This window comes from Trachymyrmex cornetzi, unplaced genomic scaffold, assembly GCF_001594075.2.
Source record: "Trachymyrmex cornetzi isolate Tcor2-1 unplaced genomic scaffold, Tcor1.1 scaffold227, whole genome shotgun sequence".
NCBI classification, from domain to species: Eukaryota; Metazoa; Arthropoda; class Insecta; order Hymenoptera; family Formicidae; genus Trachymyrmex; species Trachymyrmex cornetzi.
Window position 1 is genome coordinate 815,892 of NW_017296923.1, and position 24,982 is coordinate 840,873.

Genomic DNA, 24,982 nt, shown 5'->3' on the forward strand with positions numbered 1-24,982 from the left:
ACAATAACTACCAATATGCAGCGTTGCATAATACATCGCGTATAACGCGCGTCAAAGCCGCTTCTCTTGGCGTCGAAGTTCCTTCCCGGTATACAGGGACCGGACCCATTAGCAGGATATATCGAGACCCGTAGGATTAGTCGGGTTGCCCCGCGGCGCCTGCCCCATCAGCTCAAAGGACAAACATAACTACTTTAGTCCCGGCCGCAAACTCAAGGGTTAAGCGAGCCTCCGTTACGCTTTACGCGAGCCCTCCGTACGCACCCCTCTCAGGACATGAAATCCTCGAACGTGCCTCCCGGTCACCCCTCCGCCTCCTGCGAGCCACCCCAAGTCCATCCCGGATCGTGCAGTCAGGATTGATTTCGCCTGAATATTTCATAGCCATCCAGACCCGAACTTGTTGCCCCAAAAGCCCCCCCGCGCAGTTCATTAACGTCATTATTCTATGATGAATTTATCGTCCATCGTTGCTCCTGCTGATGCCTGCCGTATGGGCTTGCCAAACTTAATGAGCGATTGCCCTGCGATCGTTAACGACTTGCTCGGGCACATATAACTGCGTTTCGCAATCGATTTTCATTAGATACACTTCCTTCATTTTCTCTTATTCTACTACTATTATGAATTTCCTTTCTCTCCGAGATCTTAAGAAATCACGAGAGATGTGTTAATGCTTTCTGTGTTGTAAGTACAGTCATTGCGAGGTTTTTTTTTCTTGACCAATCGGAAAATATTTTAGTTAGATCCCTAGACGAATACCACCGTTATTTGCACCCCATCTATTTCTATTCGCTGATACAGCTACAAATTAACGTGATAGATGAGGCAAATTTACAAGGAACCAACGAAGTTGCTGGATTATTACGTATTTATTCAAATGTCTCGCGTCATATTAGCGGTAATAGCGGCGTCTATGGTTATCTTAGCCCGATCAATTAATCACAAGCGACGGTACAATTCGGGATACCATACCAAATAGCGACCTTTAACTGCATTATCTCGTCATCGTTTACTATTGGCCACTATATCCATACCGCGCGACGTTACACAGACCCAAATAAAATGTCGCGTCTTTATCCGGTCGATACTCAGCGACGAGGTAAGGAAAAGTAAGGAGTACAAAGTGTTGGTGCGTGCGATCGCGATTGACAGATAATCGAGTAGCGATGAAAACGCGTTATCTTCTACATTCTCCGCGCACGATTACGACAGTTATTAACGGCCATAATTACAGGATTCGGACATATATCGTGTCGCTATATAACGGAAGATGTCGATTATTTCGTATCGCTGTGTCGATCGAGCCGCAACTCGCTGTTCTAATCAATAGAGTAGACGGTTGCCAGGGGATGGGACGAACAGCTCTGCGATGTCGTAATTATAATTATTAGGTAAACACACAGAGCGGCGCAGCTTGCACGCTGTGTTACATAGACATATCGTACACGCACATTTCTCTCTCTCTCTCTCTCTCTCTCTCTCTCTCTCACATGTGCGTTCTCCTTCCCTCCCTCTCTCTCTCTAGCTCTGTCTCCCTCTCTCTATATGCGCCAAGCGTAGCTTTGGTGTACCGTGTGACTGCAATATATCCCAGCTATGCATTATGCACGGAATCCTCTCATTGGCTCGTAGCATCCAGTCGATACTCTGCATTCAATGGATGTCTATAGGCCCAGACCTCGCCCGATGCCACTGCGTTTGTTGCGATCGATTAAGCGAAAATATTCGCTTCGCGGATGCCGGCTGAAATGTCAGGATAGCTATGTTGGCGAGCGAATATATAATGTCTATACAATTACAGAACTGCATACGGTTCCCTACGATCATTAAAATCAATGAGAGAAACACCCCATTGAGTATATAACCCTATTTTTTTAATCTGAACCATTTCATATTTTCTTCCCCTCCTTCTCTTCATCCTAATCGTAAATATTTTTAAAATATACAATAATTTCCTTTCGCTGTGTTTTTGTAAAGACCGAATCGCCCCTATTTAATCTGTTAAAAGCAAGTTTTTCGATCACCGACGACTGGCGAACACATACGAGCCCCTTTTATTCTGGCGCCATAATTTCCAGCATAGTCCGATATATATTCCACCGTAAATGGCTTTCCAATCGCGCGCAAGGAAATTGCCGTCGCTTCTCGATGGCAAATTACAAGAGTTCCGGAACGCCGGCCGGCGCGGCGGAAGGAAAAAGGACGCGATCAGGCAGGGAGTCTTAAACTTGCGGCGTACTCAATTTCAAAATGGCCAATAGGAGCTCCAGCCGTCATTTCTTCGGTTTGCCGGTGCAGCCGAAACCAAATACAGCGCGCGGTAGCGTTTCTCATTAATTTTTTATTTCGCAAGCACGAAAACTCGCCGCTTGGGAAAGTTCATCCGGCACGGGCGTTCCGTCTACTTCCCCATCGTTTTCCCTTCCCTTCCCTTCCCTTCCCTTCCTTTCGCCTCGCGCCGTGCTCGTGAAAAAAAATGCGCAGAACAGTCTCGGATGGGGAGGAGATTCCCGGACGATGCCGGAGAAACAAATGCGCGAAGATCAAAGTGCGCTCCGGGCTCATCGGACGAGACTGATTATTTTTATGACGTTACGTCACGGGCGTGGGGTTATCCGCGAGATGAGATACCTCCTTCCCGTCGTCGTGTAACGAATCTTCGCCGAGAAAGAGAGCGGTCCAACCCTCCTCGTGCTACTAACAACGATCTGCCGCCTCGTGACCGGAATACATCTTGCTGCCTTTTATTTCGCGTCCTTCTTACCTTATTACTTACTGCGACGATAGACGACTCGGTGAATTAATGGACATGGACATCGCGAACGAAAGAGAGCACGGACAGAGGGATGACAGTGATATAGAGATGAAACAGTTCACGGGATGTATTAAGTATACGATGAAACGTGATTCAGTAAATGACTCCTGTATGTTATTTCGTGTCTATTCTTGGATAAATCGCTAATCACATAACTAGTGATTGACTATTTATTCTAGCTCAGTAAACCTTAATGAGCACTCTAATTAATCGTTTAAAAAAGAAATATCTATTTGCAGTAGATTTATATTTTTTGTTATGTGGAAAAGAGAGAGAGAGATCACGTATATATAGAACAAACGATATTGCTAAAGTATCTAAAAATTTAGATTTAAATACAGATCTGAAAATAATTTTGGACCATCAAAATAATTGTATAGGTGTTATTAGAATGTCAACATTTTTTGCAGTATTGCTCATCATCCTTGAGTTTCTTACATATAATTATTTTGATGGTTCAACAAAATTATTTTCAAATTGTATATATACAGGGTGATTCAAAATTCCCGTATCCGAAGTACAAGACGTGATACTTCATGCAAAAACAAACAACTTTTTCCTTTAACAAAATTGCCAACAAGTAGTTTTTGCAGGAGAGTAGGTTGAAGTTATACGAGTAAACGCAAAAATTATTTATCGAATGTAATTTTACTATAGGAAAAAATTGTTCGTTTTAGCACAAAAAATAACTTTTTCCTTTAGTAAAATTGCGTCCAATAAGTAGTTTTTGCAGGAGAGCAGGTTGAAGTCAACAAATAAGCACAAAAATTATTTATCGGACGCAATTTCGTTAAAGGAAAAAGTTGTTTATTTCTGCATAAAGTATCACGTCTTGTACTTCGGATGCAGGAATTTTGAATCACCCTTATATACATATATACACATATATATATATACATACAGGGCGTAACTGAAACAACGCCCACTAATCATACAGTGCTATTCCTAATAAAAAACTAAGTTAAAAAGTCCTCTACCATTTTGCAATTTTTGCAACAATTAACGAGATATTAATTTCTAAATATTACCGAATAAACGGATAAAATCGATGTATAAGACAATTTTAAGATATCTTTTCGCGTTCTTTGTGAAATATTTTGAAAATTTTTCTTAAAGAACTCTTAAAGATATCTTAAAGCTGTCTTATATACGTCAATTTTAGATATTTTGCTCATTGGGTAACTAAAAAAAATATTGCGAAAATTGCAAAATGATAGAGGACTTTTCGTCTCAGTTTTTTATTAGGAATAACACTATATGATTAGTAAGCGTTATTTCAATTACACCCTGTATATATAGCTATGTTTTTAGATGCTTCAATATAAAATTGTTTTTTTCCGGGTACGAATATATTTTTCAAACTGTCAATAAGACTGGCGACTTTTCACATCAATATGTGTGTTCTCCATCTCGTTACATAATAATAGAACGAATTCGGTACAACAAAAGTCGCCGACGGTGACGGAAATTAAGAACCCGAGTATTATCTCGCAACGCGCCGTGCGACAGATTGACGGTGTTATTCTTAACCAAATGAGAAACGTCGCCGAAGCGTGCGTGTGTTACGCAGGCAGGAGATTTTTCGTCTTGGCACTTTCTTTCTCTTTCGTGTAGCAGTCAGCTTCCTTCGGCACTGACAAAAAGCCGCTCCGACGTCGAGATGTGGTAACATTACAGGATAAAATGTACACCTGCGCATTCGGTCGCGTGCAAAACGCTCCTACGAGTGAGGAAAAATGCTTTATTATTTAATGCTCTATTATTTACGTCGACAATGACTAAATGATTAATCACTGCGGTTAAATTCTCATGACGTAACATAACGAAGTTTAATCTAAATAGTGCTATTATTGTGGCAATAATAAACAAGAGAAGTGTGTAATATCAACTCGATCTTGTCGTTATAGAAGAATTTATTTGCTTTAATGAATAAAGAAAAAATAATTGTATGTTAAATTATGAAGTCATTAAAAATAGTAATTACTTCTCAGTAATTTTCTCTCTCTTTCTCTTTCTGTCTCTCTTTTTCTTCCTGATGCCGCTAATGTTCGTTAATTGTCTACTATTGTAAATCTGTGCAAGCTTAAAGGCCGCTTGCCAGGACTTGTAAGGAGCATCTATCAATCTATCACGTAGGTGCAGTGTGAGAGACAAAAGAACGGACAGGTACGAGGCATTATTAACGTCGAGATTGAATTATGTAATCGGGACGGAGGCCGCTTTTAATACCTTCTAATGTCGACTCGTAAAGAGGCATTTGCTCGTTTATGATTAATTCCGTTCATTTGAGAAAGCCGTGCGAGATTTTTTTGTTAACAACTAAGTTAGATAAGAAAATATCTCTTTATGCATAATAATTAACATATTTATAAAGATTCGATATTTTTAAACCAAATGGAATTTTTTTGTAACAATTCACATTAGTAATTATACGGAGTAATGATTGTTGTGAAATAGAAATATATTAATGTATTTCTCTTTGTTTATTAACTTCATAAAAGTCCAATTCATTTTGAGCACCCTTGCACGGAAACAGTGCATACGATTTATTCAAGTGTTGGCTGATCGTATCTGTCGCAATCTGGGACTTGTGTCGGTTTTTCGAGAAACTGGGAAGATTTCCAGAGGGGCGCGACTGACGAAAATGTCCCGAGTGATAGACGGACGGTCTCAGGGGGATATAGGGGGAGACGAATAAATTAACAGCGTCATCAACATCCGGAGGCGCGAGAGAGATGAGTTATGCCTCTCAATGTCGCGTCTGAGAAGTAGAATATCTTGGTGTAGGTACTGTATACTCTGTACATTTACTCGCGGATGCCCCGTGTCATTTCTTGAACGAAAATAACGCATCGTATTTATAGTCCGTTTTTATGTGAAAACTGAAGTGCTTGTCTTAAGATTACATCAGGAGTTCGCGTCGAACTATCTGTGCTGCTCATAAAAAAAAATATATCGGCTAAAATGAACCGAAGGAAAACCGTGTCTCCATGAAATTGAATGTCTAATATTTGAGATCGGAAACTGGTTTTAGAAAAAAGGTACTGAATTCCTCTTTTAATGGTAACACTAAGATTCCTATCTACATTGTCTCTCACATCTGCACGCGATATAAAAACTTGTTTTGTCAGCCGCATTATGTAATAAAAAATTGCGAAGTTGGAAAATTCTTATGCATAAATATACATGAAGTATGCTTGAAACCTCGTTACTCCAATTAACATAACTCGGCAAATACACGTCAAGCAGCACTTGTATTAATTTGCAACTTAGGGTATAATTACGTGATGCATGTAACTTTTTCGATCATTCAACAATCTTACGGTTTGAATAATACCGAGATTTATGTATTCTTCTTGGTTTGTATAATAGCTATTAATGCGTAATTATCACCGCTTTTTCTAATATATAAGAGTAACGTCATTACTAATTATCGCCATAGGGAAGGCAAATTATGTAAAATCCTGTAATAAGCTACTATTTGAGCAACGTTCATACAAATTTATAACATTGCACAAAATTACTACGTTGAATATGCTATGCGGGTAAAGCCCGGAAGCAGATCTTCAACCAATGATTGAAACGACTGTAATTTCGATTAATTTAATTCTTGATAGTTAGACTGGAATAGTTATCGATTATCATATAATTATGGATCTAATTTCTTAGATATTTAACTGAAGTAATTATATTTATATATCGTATATAATTATAATTATATAGAAAACGGGACATAATTACATTTATGTAGAAAGCGGAATATAATTATACTTGTATAAAAACAAGATTCAATTACATTTAAGAGAGGAGGAAGATAAATATATATATATATATAATCTTTTTTATGTTTATTATAAGCCAGATTGCTGTCAATCGAAGCTTAACAAAAACGAAGAAAGTGCTTTTTACGAAGCTGAATTAGTTGTTATCAAGGATCTCCACAACTGTAATATATTTTCTTATCAACTTATTTATACAGGATGATGCATTAAATGTCATACCATTTGCTTTATATATATATAATACATTTATTTATTTTTAATAATATTGGTACAGAAGTAGTATAAAACTAAATAATTACTAAAGCATGGAAAATTGAAAATTAAATGGTAAGACAGTTCTTGCGTCACTCTATATAAAAAAAAGTTGATAAGAAAATATATTGCAGCGCGGAGATCTTTGATAACTGATCCAACTTCGGTGAAATGCATATTTCCCTCGTTTTTTATACATGATATGTGTAATTAAAGTCCGTTTTTTGTGTCTATTACGATTAATTCTATAAAAAAATTATTAAGAAAATATATTGCAGTTGTGGAGATCCATGATAACAACTAATCCAGATTTCAGTAAAATGCATACTTCCTCCGTTCTTGCCTTTGACAGCAATCGAAGTAAAAAAAAAACGAAAAAGTTTACATGTATATTTATCCGTACAATTAACTTACAGAAATATCCTCTACTTTATCGTTTATTTATTATAAAAATTTTTAAACTATATTTATTTGTTTATACGTTTTATGTTATCATCGATACTTGCACTGAAAAGATAATCTTGCTGAAGTATTTAAAAATTTAATTAGATACAGATTTGAATAAATAATTTTGTTGGACTATCAAAATAATTATATAGGACGCTTCAACTGGTTGCTAGAATATCAAAACTTTTTACAATATTATTTCCAACAAAATTGTTTTTAGATCTGCATCTATAAATTTTTTAATACTTTAGCAAAATTCTTTTTTTCATGGTTGAGTCTATCGACCGAAAATGTATTGGTCTCAATGCCTGATTCTAACCATGGACGTGGAAAAAGATCACAGAGATTCGGTACGCGCCACTTACACACGCGCAATATAATTACAAAATATATCGCACGCACTCACACCCACGTACAGTTTCGTTTTCTTTGGATCCCCAACACAAGACGCGCTTTGTACCCGTTTCCCCTTCCTTATGTCCTAACGACAAAAGAAAAGGCGCGTTCGCGCCCTCCGGTGCCCTCTTCCGCTGCCTTTCCGCACGCCCACCTACCGTGCGCGTGTGTATGCTTAGCAATTTCCACAAACGTATTTGTGTGCCGTAATGCGCTAACGTTATGCGAAAAGCTTCGGTCGACTGCATAAAAGTTTAGCGATGTACCGTAATTTATGCGTCTCGCAATTTATTTGCTGCAAATCGATGAGTACGCGAGATGAATCCAATTAACTCTTTCTGCCAACCTGACCGGATCCTACGCTAATTTGTTTCTGTAAACGCATAATTCTACTGCTGTATATAAATAACATTACTGATGAGCACAGGTATGGGAAGATGCAGATTGGAGAAAACACAAAGATTATTTCTAGATTAGTTGCCATATCGCTGCTCATCCATGTAAACCTCAGCGCGTAGAGAGATCGCGTTGGTCATTATATCCGTAAAAGAGAAAAAAAAAGAACGAAACTCGCGTCTGACGTAATTGAGCTTGGTCACTCGAGTCAGCCGTCTCGTTTCCGGGTCTCTTCCGTCAAGCACACCCATTTCAGTCGCCCATTATTCGTCGCTCCCGCTAATATGGACCACGTGTTTTGAATGGCGACGCTACGAAAGACGACGACGGTCTCTTCACGAAAGGGACTTCGAGTGTCGCGCTCCAGCGGGCCTGGACCACCACGTGCAAATCCTCTCTGACCTTCGTCGTGGCTTCTCCACTTCCTCGCGCTTCGCTGCGAACCGCCATCCTGGCGGCCATCAGCCTTTCTACGTCAGACAACAGTCTCATTGTAGTCGGTCCGTCATTTACATACTCGCGTATTTACGTGTCGAGCTTATGCGTGTACACTGGGCTGACTGTATTAATCGCCATGTACGTGTGATTGTCGTTCGTTTATCCGCGAGGAGAACGCCCTCGTCTACCAGTGTTCGAGCATCCCCGTAAACATGATAGTGAGATACAATGTAGTCAAAGTAAAATTCAAACTACATTTAAACGGATTTAACCCTTTGTCTACAATCTGAATCTTCTTTGGTACAAGTGAAATTTCACTGTAAAATTTCTCCAAAATATAGAAAGGTGAAATCCGATTCCTTCTCCTATCTTGTCAAAAAACCTTTGGTAACGTAATAGAAAATTCGAAAAATGTATGTCTGAATTTTCTTATATTTTTTTAAAGTCTAGAATAGTAAAAAAATTTGAACTGAACAAATAGAAAATTAAATTACACTATTGAGGTTTAAGTTAATTCTCCATTTACAATCATATTTTTATTCTCTCCGTCCTGTGCAAGTTTTTTTTTACTATTCTAGGCTTTCAAAAAATGTGGAAATATTTAGGGTTACTTTTCAACATCTCTCTATTTCTACTCGATAATTAATTTATTTAACCAAATGATTGTTATGCGAAATGCATTCTTCTTCGCTTTCGCAAATTACGTTAGAATAAACGAGTTCTACAAACGGTGACCCTAAAATTAGCGTTGATTGTTGTATCTAACTTAAATAATTGGGCAACCATTGTAACATCGAGCCTTCCTCGCGACTCGTTGAAAGAGGACCCCCTTCCGTCCAAGAGAAGAGAGAGGTATGACCTTTATCTACCTAAAGTCGAAGACAGATAGGAAAAGGGGAAATCATTCCTATAGAAACGTTAATAATAATAATCATAATAATTCTCTTCTCTTTTCACGATGTCTGTTCGACGCAGCCTTTTCATCGGAACGTGAATGGGTCGAACGAGTTGAGCCACATCCTCTTCGAGCTCCCTTTTTCCTACCTCCTCTAGCTCCACCATCATTGCCATCTCCACCCTCATGCCCCCCCATAAGTCCTTTCCCCATCTTCTTGCAAGGAGCATCCATTGGAGACCGCGGTACCGATTGTGCGCTCTTCGCCGATCTAGGAAGTCACGTATGAATAGAACCAGTTTCCGCAACGTTCTTCGAGCGCTTTTTCCTTCGAAACTCTTATGCACCATGTGTATATCTTATGTGCTCTCTTATGTGCCAGTCGATTGCATAACTAATTCGATACGGTTCCATATAGGTTTATATTATAATTTATAAAGAAATTTCTATATCAATATTTTAAATTTTAATTTTTAGTTCGACTGACATTACAGTATTTTTTAAAATTAAATCTCAGAATTAAAAAGAAGCTCTAGACATTACTTTTATAATTAAAATCAACGTTAATAAGTATGGACATTAAAGAGAGGAAGAAGTCAAGTATCAAGATACTGTTATTAACACAAGTATGAAATTTCTTCATAGTCTTACATCTCAATCATCGTTCTTATGTTTTTGCTTTGTCGACAGGAGTATAATTACGTTTAGAAAAAATCCCGGTTTTCTATTCAGGAAGATGTATTTAATCGCTCCAAGTGTCAGTTGTATACAATGAACTCTTATCTTCTCTCATAAAAAAAATATTGTAAAAAAAGATTTAGTCATTTACAGTGGTATTTAATATTGCAAATTTCCTACATTTTCTTAATAATTAAATTAATTTAATATTATTACCACATATACATTTGACATTTTACCTCTTATTGCAAATTGTTAATTAATAACATAACGAAATGTATGGTTTTATAACATTTAATCGAATGATAACAATTTCAATCGCCGACGATAATTCATGATTGGCGTAGAGACATGAAAGGGATACAAGGGAAATGAAAATAGAGGTTCGCGTAAAAAAAGACTCTCCTCCTCGAATCTACCATCCGCCAGCGTTTCTCTTTCAGGTTTACCCGATATACTCTTGTCGACGCATGTCTATACAAATTAGTCGCGTGTACATACAAGTACATCGAGCGATTACTGTGCACATTCCACGTCGCGCGTGTGCATTACATAGATACAGCGACTCCGCGAGACTCCCGCAGCATGATCCAATCAAACGCCAAAGTGGATCGCAACAAAACGCTATGCCATGATCTCTATCGTTGGCCCAACGAATTTCAATATGATCCAGTATCCCCGAATAACCACTTATCTCTTGCCGGCAGGCATTTGTATACGCGCGATATGAAAGGCACGGCCGGTGCATCGCGCGAGACGACATGAATACCGCGAGCACGCGTGGAGAACAGCAATATGCAGTCGCTCTTTCGAACAAGTTCGTCCCGTGTCCTCTTTTAAATAATCTGTCCTACCTATGCGCACATCATGCTAACAACAAAGCCATGCTGACATCGTGATTAGTATTGCGTTCGATCGCGTAAAAAATCGCGATTCCAAATCCGCGACAAGTTTGAATGTTTTTCCAGAGAACATTCTGTTCAAAATATTTTTGGAAATTACTACGAAGTTATATCGTCATCAGTTATAAAAAATCGGTTGGCTTCGCAATTTTAAGTGTATAAAAAGTGCCTTCATATGTGTGTGATTTAATTTTCCATGTAAAAATAACGCTATACTGCACATACCAAAATGGATTTACACATTTAAACGTGGTACAGCGTAATTTTTACACGGAAAACTAAATCACACGTGTTGTATATAAAGCACGTTACACACTTGGATTTGCAATGTGATTCATCTATTTTTAGTCTTAGAAAAGCTGTTATTTAGATGCGTCTTTGTACACGTCCGTTAAATAATAACAATTCTGTCAGGTCTTGTTAATACTATTGAAATTTATCAACAAGACTAAATGTCATTCTATGCATCCGGTGATATTTATAACAATTTACGTATGCTAATTGCTTGTTATTTCTCATATGTCAATGCGCACGAAAGCAATTTGCATGGTTATAGGCTATAGATTCTCGCCTCGCATTCTTGTGATGCACTCTATTATACCATGTCCGTTTTTTTTTCTACGTGAGATCTTGTTGATTAGAATCATTTGTAACATATCGATATCATTTATAACGCTATTAATTTCTCGCTTTGACGATGATTATATCTCGATGATAATCGTATATCCATTCCGCAAGTATAATCTTGTTTTTCAAATGTATGCGCAGATGACGTAATTAATATTCGGATAAGATTTATTGAGAATCGCAATAGAGTATCTGCTTCGAATCATTACTCTTGCTATCCTCAACATTTCGCTTCATTAAAATCTCTCAATTGCATTTGACATCTTTCTCTAAACTGACTTTGTCGCAATACCAAAAAGAGGCTAAAAAGACCGATAGCTCTTTGTCGAATAAAAAAAGGATATTGCCTATTTAGAAGCTGATGGTTTGAAAGCCCTAAGGCGTCATTTATCTGGTAGGAAAAAGGCGAACGGGACGGCGTTTAGAGAAATACGTACTACGTAGATATGTAGCGATAGTAGACGAGCAAGTAAGAAAACGGGCAAAGAAAGAAGAGGCAGAGGGTGGGAAGAGAGAAGGCAGGTACGATCTTTAGGGGATGACGAAGATGCGTTTTTGTCAGCGTAGTTACTGAAGGGTGAGAAGATCGCTTCTTCTTTGCCTATCCTTTCTCTCCCTCTCACTTTGGCTTCTTTTTCTTCGCGTTTCTTTCTCTTTATAAGGCGGCGTGTTTAAGAAAGCCCACCCCGTCGCGTCCCTCTTTTCGATCTTTCTTCCCCTTTCTTTCCCTTTATCACTCCGTCGCCGTCCTCGTCGATCGCCCCGAAGAACCAGAGAACTGAGAGCGCGAGGGCGAGATGGAGGTTCTGGATGAGAAACGTGTTTGTCAATAGCCTGTTAATGCGCTAAGCCATTAATCATTGCGAGCGCTCGTTCCTGTCACCACGAACTTAAACCATCCCCCGAGCTCCGAAGCTGGTAAGGAAGAGGTGGGAGTGAGAGCACGGGGGTGGCTGTGCAAAACACCAAGAACCGACTTGTACGGTTCTTTCCTGATCCCGAGACCTCGTTTCCAGTACTCATCCTCCCCATCTCTTCGTTCGTTTATTTCAGTGTTACGTTTGCTGATAATCAGAATTTAATTCCCATAGTATTTTTGATCAAATTCAGTTTATCGATTCTTAGTGTGACAAAATCTCTTCAAGTGGTTTATAATAGGATCCGTATCACTAAGGAGCACACATATCCATTTTCTTTTTATGTTGTTCACTTATACACATTCAATCTGTAACTTAAAATATTTGCCTACGATTGTCGCACTTAGAAAAATTTCAGATTGAAAATGAATAAACCAGAAGATTTTGATCATATTAATCAGAATTTTGGTTATATATTTTAATTAGAATTATAATAGATTTAATCAAATTTCTGATTTGATCATTTTCAACCAGAATTCCAATTAGTGCAACTAGACTCTTTCCAATACGGAAGTATATATCACCAAATTTACTCCGTTATTCTTTTTTCATAAATGTTAATTAACACACAAGCGCGATCTTATTTTATAAATATATTTACAATGTTGTGTATCTTTAAACTACCACAGTGTACTTTATTAAATAATATAAATACATTTTAAAATATACATATTTTCTAATCAAATTCTACACTGTTAAAAGCAATAGTAGACCAATTCTTTGAGTTAAATAACATTTTGCTATCTTAAACTTCTATGTATGTCGAAATATAAATCCATCCATTTCTGTAATTAGTTTCAAAGTGAACATCGTACATATTAACGTATATATGCATTTAGCAAATAATGAATTAAATTTAAGTCAAATTTAATACATTTTCTTTGGTTAGATTGTTTAATTCCATTGTTTTAATTAAATTAATGATGTATTGAATAGGAGCAGTGGTGAAATGATAAAAATAACTCAAATTAGGCATATCTAATTTGACATAAATTTAACAATGTGCAAGGCATTTAATCCGATAGAATATAGATTATGCATTCATTATTATCTCTTTCTCTCTCTTCAAACAAAAATGTTATTTCGAGATTATTTGATTTCTTTATAATTTTTGTACTAAAATCTTTTTCTATATAATATTAAATGTTGGCTATATTTATACCGAATATTTTAGAAAACCATAGATATTTATTTAGTCAATAGATATTTTATTTAAAAAATTCATTGGGATATATCCAATATTCATATTACAAAGCAAAGTTATATAGATATATTAAAAACGCAGTGGACTGATCTTTTCGTTGTGGGCCGAGTCGTTACTCTTAACTTCCGCACGGTTTCGCAAGCGCGAAACAGTTGCATCGGCGACGTAAAACGGCGGCGGCTGCCTTCATGCAACGCGATACATGCTCGTCTATCATATCGGAAGGATCTTCGCGCGCGTTAATGCACGGCCACGTAATAATATCCCGCTAGCGGCGTGTAAGAGAGCGGAGATTCGCTCTCTGAAATAACCGCGCGTTTGTGGCCGGCGCGCGTGCACGCGCGGGCGTAGGGTTTGTGGAGATGATGATCGGGACGCGCTTCTGTAGAATGCAGCAGGGAAGAGGAAAGTGAAGAGGAGTACGAGATGAGAGAAAGCGAACAAACCTCGAACGAGGGAGGAGGAAAGGATGATTAGAAAGCGACAGCGAGAGAGAGAGAGAGAGAGAGAGAGAGAGAGAGAGAGAGAGAGAGAGAGAGAGAGGAGAGAGGAAGGAGATAGAGCATTCCTATTTATAGCGTTCTATTCGTTTCGGGTAGCTTCGGATGCTGCATGAATCTGCCATGGCGGAAGGCATTATTATGGTAAACGAACGTACGACGCTCCGTTTATTATCTCGGAGTTTATTGTGCTTTCGCGGCCGATTAACTTGTCTAGTCTCGAGATCGGAACCGCTCGCGAGTTCATGCGTGTGTATACGCGCGCGTAGAGTCACACGCATGATACAACCCGCTCGCTGGAGCTCTCTAAACGTCACGCTCATTCAGGAATAATCACCTAATCTGTAGTGTAACCTATAATTTACAAAGCTGTCCGTGCTTCAATTTATAATAATAATATATATCGGATATATAATAATGAGATATATATGTGAAGAAAAGGTGGATTAATATTATGCAGATTTATGTTAAATGATTTGTCATAAAGTCAAAATGCGATTAGAGGCTCTTCTTTTATCGTCGCTACGCAAACGTGAGCACATGGCGCTTTGCATAATCGTAATCCGTGTTCAGGTGAATTGTAGATTAGACGCTTGCGGTAACGAACCGCGGATAATAAACGTTTAGCGTTTAACGAGTACAGGCACTATAATTCGCCTCGTGAAACTTGTAATGCGCGGCTGTAACGAGAAATCCGCGCACGCTGCGCGTACATAAATTAACGTTAACAAGACACGGCCTGTACGTTAATAGACGTATGGCTATAGCTGGCCGGGTGCAATCTACGAATTAGCGGCGATTCAACCTCGTAAAACTCGTCGATTAGAAATCTTTCGAAAGGTATAGATACATGTATGTACCCGAAAACGAGTCTGCTCATAAAGGCCATGAGGAATTCTCCAAGTGACAGTCTCACGTTCAAAAATTCGTCTGCGTCGCGCTCTTTCCTCTCACTATTCTTATGTTCTTTTATTCGACACTTATTCGTCTATATTCATCATCCTAATGAGACTAGAGACGGTAATTGTCTCATCTCCTTGGTCTTTTAGGTATGCGAGTAAACGTTAGTTGAAATCAACTACGGGTTTATATCCGATCCTTCGTCTCTTTCGAATTTGCCTTCCGAAAGGATTGACTCTGACGGGGAATCAGTTAAACATCAGTTAACTTTGACTAATCGCTTGTGGGAACGCACGGGCCGCATGGGTCATATCGTTCTTACGCGCTGACCTCGAGGATACGCGATACATCACCGTGAGTGCACACAATGTGCTTTCCCAAGTACAAACTGCTTATTGTTTCTCGAGCCGCGTGCGCTCGCTCGCTCGCTCGCTGCTGCGAGGGCCGCGGCCGAGAAGGAGTCGAGAAACGATAATAATAGCCGTTCGCGGCCTCCTCGCAGCCGCCACTCACGAGCGGGCCGTTTTCTCGCTCCGGCTTTATGAAATATCCTCGCCATTCTTTCGCGCCTGACTCACTCCTCCGTCCGTGCCGTGCCGTGCTCCATTCATGAGGGCGGCCGTGCGCGCGGAACAGTGATCCGCACTGTGCGACCACGCCGCTTTAATTGCACGTGTGTATGTATCATACATACGCGCGTACACGTGCCGTCACGACAGATATAATGCCGCTCCTTTCCATCGCGTCGACTTCTCTCGACTTCGGTCGTAGGAGACGTTCTCGAATTTTCTATTATCAGTACAACTGTATAATTACAATTATTTACACTTTACTCTTATTTTCTGTGTAATCGTCAGTTTCTTCCTTCAAGAAGAAATAACTCGTAATCTAAACCGCACCTTAGGTCGTTCGATATTATTGTATAATTATTTTGTGCAATATATTAATAATGCCCTTTTAAATAATTAAAAGTAAATATTAATACAAGTTGCAGATGATCAATACTATTGTGTAATATTGAGTATTGCGCAATAATATTGATTGTTCTAAAGATTTGCTTAATTTTTTGTGTACACTGGCAAGATGTACCAAATTTTAATAAACATTTGTTCAAATAAGAATAACTAAATATTTACTAATTTACTAAATGTAAATATAATATGTATTTATTCGAACTATACGAACTATTAATTTAATTTTACTATCATTTTTTATTGAATAAATATTTATTTACTATAAGTAAATATGTTTAGTAGTTTTGGTACTATTGATAAATATGATTTAATAAATTTTAAACAATATTAACCCTTACCGTACTAATATGGGTAACTAGTGACCGAGCGATTCCTGTTCGTGCAAGTTTTTTTGAGTCTTTCGATAATTATAAATTATACTACATTTTATTATTTTCCACAATAAAGAGTCAATATTTATTCTAGAAAGTTTAAAGTATGTTGGTAAATTTTTAGAGATTTTTAAAATTATTTCGAAGAGAGGGGGGGGGTGAAAAAACGAAGAGATTTGAAGTGACCCTTGATGGTATGAATGAGGCACCAAATTGTAGATGGTACGGTAAAAGGGTTAATATGTTGAAACTGTTAATAAATTTATTACGAAAAATATTATCTCGGCCGGGACTTGAATCCGGATCTCTTGTATTCCGTACGAGCGTTCTAAACCATTAGACCACCGAGGCCTTAGTAATATTCTTCGCAATAATCGGTACAATAAATAAATTTATTAACAGTTCCAACATCTTTATAATATGACGCTTGATGATAGCATCAAATTATTAAATTGCTTGTCAATTTAATTCGCGATTACTAGAGTAGTTTTAATTGCGTTTATAGTCCGGAAAAACAATTCGGCGCGCAGTTCTAAAAAGACTACAATATGATATATATGCAGTGTATATTAGTAATTCAAGATTGAATTATTTAAAGCAATGAAGATCCAGCTTCAACCTAGCTAGTAATAGCCATTTTTCTAGTATTGATTACTTGATTAATAAATTTTGTTCTCAGTATACGTGAGTCGACGTATTATTCATCGAGAATTCGAAGATGTGAGAAATAACGATGTCTGCAGCGGTGTCTATAATAAAATTTTAAGGCGTAAAATTCAATAAACTTCAAGCCATAAGAAATTGACTAACCAGTCATATGGGGAGAATAATCTATGATTAGTCAATTTTTTACGGCTCAAAACTTAAGTTTTAGGTCTTAATATCTCATTGTAAACACCGCTTATGATTAATCTAGAATGAAAACTTTAATTCCGTGGAATGCGAGTTCTCACGATGGTATATGCGTCGTATAATTTCAGATATCTGATACAAATATGCGCACGTGCATTGTCGGTCTCGAATGAGAATCCCATTGTCTCGGCGGGCATCGTTGTGAGCAGCGCGTGTTCCCGCAACCGATTGCGTGCGTAAGAAATCGTCTTTTCGTAGCCATTAGTAATTAAGATTTCGAGCTGCGATGGGAACGGATGTATTAACATGAAAAAAAAAGAAGGAAAAACAAAGGAAGTTTTTTCATATTAATTTTCTTTTAAGTGGATGATGAGAAGGCCATTATTATCAGCCGCTGTTTGCGCTTATTGTTTCAATACAGAAGTTAATGATACAGTTCTACGAGTTAGTTAAGCTACATCGTTTAATCATAGTATTTCGCGATTAAACAAACATTTTTTATCCTGACGTATATTTAAAATTATATTGTTTAATGTATCTACAGGTTAAGTGCTTTTAGAATATTTGATAATCATCTCGGAATACCTTGAATAACTTATAGTTATTCAATCTATAGCCTTAGATCGAGAGATTATAAACGAATAATTATTATTGTGTTACAATGCATTACAATGCATTACAATGTTATAATATGCTAATTCTATATCTTGACGTCATGGTGAATAATAGTATCAATTGAGATCATTTCACGTTAATAGGATTTACGAAGGAAATTCACTGAAATTAATTGAGCGATTTCTTATCATATTATAATAAGAAGATAAATATCAGTGTCTGCATCTGATAGGTTACTCTGAATTTTTCATGTTTCTCCACAATTATCTTTCGCAAGTAATATACCTCCTGTTACACATACAATCTATTGCAAAACTGCTTCTGTGACGTAGTCGTTCCCGTTTTATGCGATTAGAGTCCGTTCTATAAATCGACAACCGCACGAACCGATCGATCATTGTACGGGTCCCCTCTATATCGCCAAGCACGGTGATAATGCCGGCCAGCGCGGTCTCCGTTGTTCGTTAGCCACCGCGCCGTAATTCACGCCTACGCGCGCACGCGTGCGCTCGCGGTAAACCCACCGTCGTCGTATACCTCGTATACCGCGTGTACCGGAACGGTCGCCTATTACGGGTGCGACCGCATATGTACGCGGATTTTAATTATTCTCCAACCGGACACCTGTCACGTCACGGGCGCGCGCACGCGTGCACGCTCTATTTATACGCGCACGTTTAACGGTCAGCAGTATTTCGCCGCGCTGCTGCTACCGAGGCGAAATTTTCGTCTTCTCGCCTCGCGCGAAGAAGCGCAGCATGCCCGGTAACTTTGCCGCGCCGGCGCGACTCGAGTGTCGGCGCGTGTGTACGCACGCGGTCACTCGTGCGCGGGCACGCGCCCGCATCTCTACCGTGGTCACTTTCTGCCTGCCCCACCGCGTGTGTGTGTCTCCTTCCTCTCTCTCTCTCTCTCTCTACCATGTCTCTCGCAACTTTTCTTCCCACGCCAAGTCTCGCCAATGCGACGTGATGCATTGGCGTGGTGCGACGCACTCGTTCAACGTACGTTTGTTCAATTCACACCTGAAGAATTAATTCTTATTGTTAGTACGCACGATGGATCATTCGCGCTCTGTATATTTCTTTTCTTCGAAAAGCTAAGAGCATCGAGTAATTAGTTATGACATTTATATACGATTTTTTTTTAATACACAACCTTACAAATATTTTTTTAAAGATGTTGAAGTATATATGTAACAATCATTTAATAATTTTTATGTATTTGTTGAAGTAATAAAAATTAACACGAATGATCCATCGTGTACAGTAAAAAAATAGAAAAATCATCGTGTATAATAAGGATTAATTCTTTGACTTGCATTCTGACGATTTCAAATAATTATCATTTAGATAATTAAATGTCGGAGTTTTAACGAATTTGGCAAAAACAGTGGTGACTTAAAGATACCTTACAGTTCAAAATTATGAAATAATTGGTTGCGATAAAAATGATAAAAGGGCGAGATATTATTTCAAGGAATAATATCATGCCTCGAAGTAGCTGCGGGCAGCCATCAACGTCATCCTTTTTCTGAATTTCCTGACCCATTATATTCAGAAACGTCCCACGCAACAATTGTTACTTTGTCCTACGGCAATGTAAATGTGAACAGTTTAAATTATGAGTTTAGAAAATTATCAGACAACTTAATACAGTCGAGATGCTTATGATAAAATGCTAAATTAACGTACAGTAATTCTGAGCAATCAATTGAAAAAATCGAAGAATTTTGAATGTTTTTTTCCAAAGATATTCCTAAGATATTAAATAGAATATTAAAAAGTCACACCAGTATTATTCTACCATTTTTTAAATTTTAATATACAACGTAAATTAAACATTACGATTATATATTAAAAAATTCTCTTTCACGAGTTATTCGCGCATAAAATCTGAAGGACATTACCACATGGAGATGCAGAGGGGATGACGATGTGATGGAAGTATAAAGAAAAGCGTCCGACAAAGGTTACTATTTATAATCGGTACGGTGTACGTTACCGGATGAGCCGGGCGGGGGTGATGTGCAAGAAAGAAGAAGAAGAGGACCAAGAAGAAACAGCGACGGCAACGATGCGCGAAGGAACGGGCGGTCAGGCACGGAGACGGCGATATATTAATAATGGGAGCAACAAAGCGGGGAGGAAGAGAGGAATAAGGAACGAAGGAGTAAAAAAAAAAGGACACTCGCGCGGGATGAGGAGAAGGCGAGCATACATATAGTAGCTCTATCCTCCTCCTTTCTATTCGTTCTCTCGATTCCTGATCTAAATTCGTCTCAGGCCCCGTTGCGACCGTTTGGCTTAAGGCTAACGGTTCGTCCGATCTCCTCTCTCATCCTCCTCTCCCACCCACCCCTCTGTCATTCTTTCGTCCTTCCTTGTCCACTTCGCTCAGCGTGTTCTGCCTTTGTCCCTCTTTCTCTATCTCTCTGTCGCGAAGTCGCGACTCGACGACTCTCATTCATGAGAGGACGCGAGCAGATAGAGAGGAGAGCGATCACAGGGTGAAGTTATGGTGCGGAGAGGAACAGACAGAAAGAGAGAGAAAGAGAGAAAACGAGACAAACGCGAAATGAGAGAAAGAGGTAGAGATAGTAAGAAAGAGAAAGATAGAGAGACCAGCGCAAGCGGCCGGAAATGCTCAGAAGCCAATGTTCATTCACAAGCGGCCACGGCTGCGTTGTCATCCTTCTCGTCTTTTTCCTTTTCCTCCATCTCGACTCTTGCGTCTCGCCTGTCCTCTTCCTCCTACACGAAGGTTCTCTCATCCGCACTTCTTCATCGTCGTCGTCGTCGTCTAGTTGTCGACGACCACGACGACGATTACGACGACGACGGCGACGTCCAGCAGCGTGAGCAAAACGTTCCGACGCCACCGACGCCGCCGCCTCGCATAAATCTCGTTTCTCTCCTTCTTTCACTCTCCCTCTTTCCCTGTCTTTCCCTTAATAGTTATTCTCTTTCTCCCTTTCGTTCTCTTCTACACCCACTATATAGAGCCCGACATACCCTACGGGAGGATGCACGAGCATTACGCGGAACGCATACAACACTCATTGTTCTTGTCGGCTCCCGCACCCGCGACCGGTACCGGAATAGCACGGTATCCCGCGTGCCACCGCGTTAATACCGCACCCTGTGCAACGCATAACGATGGCCCATCTCGCGTTTCTCCGCCAAAGTCTAAGCGTGCCCGCCCGCGGCGGAAAATGCACCGTCTCTCTGATCCCAGCCTAAACACGGAATTAAACTTCACACGTCAACAATACGTGATATTTTATTGTTGGTACTCGCGACGCTTTACGAACGCAACGTTACAAAGCAGTGTCGTAACATGTTGTATTTAGAAATAATATCAGTATTTATAGAATGTATGCGAAAAATGATTACATTTTTTTTATAATTTTTGCTTAATTTTATTTTCGAAGATGTATCAATGTATACATATCAACGTACATAGAAAACATTATTTTCCCTTTTAGTATATACATATGTTTTATCTTGACTGAATCCAAGATTGCATGCGCAATTTTCATTTTGCGTCAATAAAATATTTAAAAAATTCTTAATGCAGGGTAATAAAGACGATAAATTTTACAAATTAATATGATAAAATATGATAGATATAATACGAATATTATAATTTTAATTTCGAAAAAAGTTCTATAAGCTATAAAAGCATTTGATCACAATGGAGAGAATAATAATTGTAAAATTCAGAGACTTAATTAATGAAAATCGTGCGTCAGAAGCATTTAAAATTCATTACTTGTGATTGCTATATCATTCCATTTTACATATATTCTATGATTGAATTATAATTAGTATCTATATGATAAAAATTTTTTAATTCGATTTATAAAAAACGTATTAGGTTGTATTTTTTGTAACAAAGACCTTCATAACTTTATTTTTTAAATAATTTTCGCGATTTTTATTTTAGCAGCATTAATGAAATTAATCAAAAAAACTAACCGATTAAGGATTAGAATTAGTTTTAATTACACCTAAAATGAAAGTCGTATTCTTAGCCCGTCTCAAACGGTCCTATTCGCAAAGAGGAAACTATCATGCGACGTAATTGCAAGGACGACACAAATTGACGCTGAACCGCAATCGATCTTAATCGAGAGGAAAAGAACATCGATTTGCGGTCTAACGCGGAAAGGGTCAAACGGGGAGGATCGAACGGACGAATTACGCGGTGGCCGCGGCGAAGTGTACTCGGGAGATGGTAAGAGGCTCTAGTTGAGGGTGTGCTGGGGTGCAGAGAATACGAAAAAGGAGGGTGGAATGACTAGAGGGAGAAAACATGAAAGAGATACGACCCAAAGTCATTCTCATACATTTCTCTCTGCAGAGAACAGTCGAGGGTTGCGAGGAATGTCACGAGGCGACACGTGCATAACGTTGACATACATAACTAGAGATTGCATCGGAATAAATTATACCGGACAACGAAAATGATAAAAAATGAGAAACAATCTCGCAAATGTAATTCTGGTCATAGAGTTACTGCAACGTCTCGTCTATTATATTATACATAATTTTTAGTTTAATTTTTGATTTGTAATGTGATACAAGCATACTCACTGATTTAATGAGGAATATAACTATAGGCTGTAAACTTCAGTCATATTGACGTAAAATAGATACATACATATAATATTCTAATGAATATTTAACAGGCGATTTGAATATTTCTGAGATTAGATATTCTGATATATCTAACGATTTGTACGTAATTTTAATGACGATTTAGTTATGACTTATATGAGACATATTTTGCATAGATTAAAAGAAGAGTTTTTAATATATTTTACAAATGTATATCAAATATTGTTTTATCAAAAAATATTCAAGTAAATTGATAAAGATACTTTATTTTGTGTGTAGCACAATTTTTTTACTTTATAAAACATAAATAATATAGTTTGCATAGATGAAATGTGAATAAAATAAAATATATACCGTATACTCATTTTTTAAAAACGAAATTTCTTGGTCAATTATCGAAAAAACAGAGCGGTGGCATGTCCGTTCGATGCGTTACGCATTGCAGAAACGTAATGGCGGTAAACTGCGCTTGGCTCGTCCCAATTTGGGGTCGATTCGGGGATTCCTACCTGGGCGAGTGCCACAGGAGCTACAACGAGTGGTGGAAGACACGGCACGGGGATGTGGGCGGACAGCCCGGCGACAACAATGAGCATTGTGATTTGCGCGGGTGTGCCTCGCGCCCTATTGGTCGATTCTCACCACCTCCATGGACCCGTTCCCGAGGCGAGAGCGAGCTCAGCGGCAAGAGGGTTGTGCTACCACCTCCAAGCCGAACAATACACAATGCGCGCGGCGAATCACCTGGATATATCGCCGCTCATCGTCCGACTTTGCGTCTTTGCGACATTTGCGTTACGATTTCAATCGCTTTCTTTGCATTGCATTTTTCGATGGTGCATACTTATTCCGCCCTACTCTATTGATTATGAATCTGATATTATAAAACGCGAAATTACTACAAGTTTCGGCCAAACAGAAAGAATTAAAAAGATTAATAAATCGTTGATAACGAATAGCAAGGTGTTAATCAATTATTTTTCTCAAAATTAAAAAATTAAATCCGATTATATTTTAGTGAAAATGATATTTTTAAATATTCTAATATTACATATTATTCATTCCTTTTATTGCGGAAAGGGTATTACGAAATAATCATGATAAGCGTGCAAATCGACATCGCAGTAGATTCAAATTAAGTAAAAAAAAGAACATTGTTTTACAATTTAACATGCAAAGAATCAACGGAATCAACAAATGTAAATTTCCATTAATTTATTATATAATATATTTATTCCAACAAGTTATTTCGTGTCTAATTTCTGCGAGGCTGACATTGCACTGGCGTGTCACATTATTTGCATTTTTTCTCTCTCATTAACTGATAAATAGAGAGTAAAAAAAGTATGTCGCGAACGAGATAGGCAAATAGTTCTGAAAGATATAATCAAAGTACGACGTGTATATCGCAATGACAGATGCCATTTGCCTCTAAACGAAAATATCGCTTCGAGATGAATATCGTTACTGCAATACTGACAGACCGGTGCAATTTGGCGAACGTTTCACGCCGGCCGCGCCGGCTTCGTTCCGGCGATGCACCGCGTTCTTCCATGCCACGTGACGTGTTGCGCGTTAATCGCGTTCTCCATCCGCTCGCTCCCATTGAGCAACGAGATCGGTGGCGGTTAGTAGGGGGACACAAACGTAGCTACGGTAAGCACGCGTAGCTGTCCATCCGCGTTGCTACTCGTTGCTACTACTACGCCCAGCGTATACGAGTTAGCAGCGCCTCAGGATGTCAGACTGGGGGAAAGGAGCGGGGCCAGCTGTATAGAATCTAACAACCGCGAACGTAGTACGTACGCAGGCGAACGAATGCCGATCCGTCGACGGTGGCGGCGAGCGTCGGTAGTGTCGGTACAGTACGGCGGGGCGACAAAGGCGACGAGAACGAGGACGTGGACGAGGACGTCGGCGAGGACAACGTCGGGAGTCGGTGGCGGTGGTGGTTGTGGTGGAGGTACCAACGACGGATGGTGGTGGTAGCGGCGGCAGTGGCGGGCAGAGTCCGTCTCGGCGTGGGTGTCGGAGAAAGGAGGCGGCGACTAGGCCCCAAAAGAGGCGTGGCGTGCGTGGCAGAGCTTGCCGCTACGTACAAACGGCGAGGCGCCTCTACCGCGACGGCACGACGAAGAGCCGACGAGAGAACGCGAGGCAGCGACAGAGATCGAGGGGGGAACGAGAACGAGAACAAGAGCAATAGGAAACAAGAGGTAGGAGCGAGAGGCCAGACCGCGGTCGTGTTTGGTGGGACAGAGGGAGACAGAGCGCACCGGTAACAAAAGCAAAGGAGAGAGGGAGCGCGTCGGTGCGAGAGGGGGGTGAGAAAGGGTGCGAGCGGGACAGGGGACAGTAGCGGGGCGCGAAAGTGGTGCGACGCGCGGGCGCCGAAG

At 39.3% G+C, this 24,982-nt stretch overlaps 1 protein-coding gene across 2 annotated transcripts in view; it reads left to right on the plus strand.

The window, feature by feature from the left end:
- Window positions 1–24,982, plus strand: part of Sox102F (transcription factor Sox102F) — a 196,315-nt gene that overhangs the window by 97,935 nt on the left and 73,398 nt on the right. The gene's annotated exons all lie outside the window — the stretch shown is intronic.